Source organism: Octopus bimaculoides, chromosome 22 (assembly GCF_046866305.1).
Source record: "Octopus bimaculoides isolate indiv1 chromosome 22, ASM4686630v1, whole genome shotgun sequence".
Taxonomy (NCBI): domain Eukaryota; kingdom Metazoa; phylum Mollusca; class Cephalopoda; order Octopoda; family Octopodidae; genus Octopus; species Octopus bimaculoides.
Window position 1 is genome coordinate 27,705,081 of NC_142949.1, and position 2,500 is coordinate 27,707,580.

Here is a 2,500-nt window from a genome sequence, read left to right on the forward strand (position 1 = left end):
AGTTCATAAAATAGAACCCAGGACTTATTCTTTGGAAGTTACGGGGATGTAAAAACACCAACATCGGTTGTCATGCGATGGTGGTGGTGGGGGGGGGACAAATACAGACCCACGAATACACATACACAAACATATACATGTATATGAAATATAGGCGTAGGAGTGGCTGTGTGGTAAGTAGCTAGCTTACCAACCACATGGTCCCGGGTTCAGTCCCACTGCGCGGCATCTTGGGCAAGTGTCTTCTACTATAGCCTCGGGCCGACCAAAGCCTTGTGAGTGGATTTGGTAGACGGAAACTGAAAGAAGCCCGTCGTATATATGTATATATATATATATGTATGTGTGTGTGTATGTTTGTATGTGTGTGTTTGTCCCCCCAACATCGCTTGACAACCGATGCTGGTGTGTTTATGTCCCCGTAACTTAGCGGTTCGGCAAAAGAGTTCGATAGAATAAGTACTAGGCTTCTAAAGAATAAGTCCTGGGGTCGGTTTGCTCGACTAAAAGGCGGTGCTCCAGCATGGCCACAGTCAAAAGACTGAAACAAGTAAAAGAGTAAAAGAGTAAAAGATATATATATATATATATATATACGACGAGCTTCTTTCAGTTTCCGTCTACCAAATCCACTCACAAGGCTTTGGCCGGCCCGCGGCTATAGTAGTAGACACTTGCCCAAGGTGCCACGCAGCGGGACTGAACCCGGAACCATGTGGTTCGGAAGCAAGTTTCTTACCACACAGCCACTCCTACGCCTAAAAACTATTAAAGAGCCATAAATATATAAAAAAACACTTTCGTCCCTGGGTGGGCTCGAACCACCAACCTTTCGGTTAACAGCCGAACGCGCTAACCGATTGCGCCACAGAGACAACTCACAATCCGATTACGCCAGAGAGAGATTTTAATTTTATTCTTAGTTGTTGTTGATTTTCTTGTTGTTGTTGTTGTTGCTGCTGCTGCTGCTACTGTTGCTAATGTGATTGATATTATAGATGTTACGATTGTTACAAATATGGTTGATCCAATAGTTTTGTAGACGACGGGTTACGACGGGTTACGACGGGTTACGAAGTGTCCAGCTGTAGCCGATCAGTCTGATGCGTGCTCAGGTAGGGCTCTGGTGGTCTGCTGGGACTGAGGGCAAGGACTGGGCTCTGAATTAGCACAGAAGAGGATTTCATGCCAACAAGACAAGCTTATCTAAGCTGATCCTTTTAACACGAAAAATTAGTTTGTTGCAAATAAAATAGATTACATATATACATCTATGCATTACTGCATCTGGGCATGTATGTATTTATGTATGTGTGTGTGTGTGTGTGTGTATGTTATGAGCAGAAGAAAGGAGAATAAAGATAGACAGTTATAGGGAACAAAGTATAATACCCATCCACACAGCGAAGAGAAAGAAGGAAAGAAATAAAGGAACATGAAATAAGAACGAAATATGCCTGGACGAAGGAGGGAGACGCAGGTTTCGCTTTTTAGACAAGATTGAAACAAATCTTGGAACATAAAAATAAGGAATAAAGGAAGATGAAACAAAGACAATGAGAAAATGAAATTGAAAATATGCATTGGGAGAAATGAGGGACGTGGGGAAAAGAAAAATAAGGAAAGGGTACAGTCGAGGACTAAAACTTAAAGAGCATTTATGCGCCATTATGCATACAACCGCACATACATACATAAATACGTACATACATATATAGTAAATGCTTAAAGGAGAATCTGGATAAACTGGGATTTTCAGAAAGAGAAATCGACCGGCTGATTCGTACATTACAAATGCAATCTGTGAATGGAACAGTAAAGATATGCAAGACTTTTCTCACACCTTCCAAATGTGACTTTGTCTGTTTTAACTCCATCCCAAAGATGGAGCGTTGTATCTTTGTTGGAAACCGGCTCCCTCCTTAGTGGAAGATTTCTATAATTAAAAAATAGAAGTGACATCCATACAAACGTGCATAGAAATATGTATAGATTAGTACTGATATATAGACTTCCAAGTTTCGGCTTATTAGCCGTCATCAGACTGTACTTTACATCGGTCCTTTCTGAGTATATATGCAGCTTTTGGCGAGGCATTGCTTTGGTTGGTGGAGCAATGTGAATTAAAATTAGCTGTGCTTTAGACAGACAGGAAAAGTGGTTGTGTAGGAAAGGGAAGGAGAAGGATAGGAGGAAACTATCAGCTTACCACATATTTTTGCGCACGCTCCAGCCCCCATGCGCATATATATTTACATATATGGATGCAAATATGAGTATATACAGATATACGCATATACATACATACTTTTAGCGAAAGAGAAAGACAAAAACCACCGTTAGTAGGAAACAAGCAGAGCAAGAGAAAAAGTGAGAAAGAGAGATGTAAAAAAAGAGTTATCTATGAAGCGAAGATGGTGAAAAATTGAAAGAATAAATACGAGGAATATAGAGAACAGGAACAGCAAAAATGGTTTTATAATGAAGAAAATAGAAATAT

General features: G+C 40.4%; 1 non-coding gene across 1 annotated transcript; it reads right to left on the reverse strand.

Moving 5' to 3' along the window:
- Positions 1-801: 801 nt before the first annotated feature.
- Trnan-guu (transfer RNA asparagine (anticodon GUU)) lies at positions 802-875 on the reverse strand. Its single transcript has one exon. It is a non-coding gene; the product is annotated as a tRNA-Asn (tRNA).
- Positions 876-2,500: the final 1,625 nt, after the last annotated feature.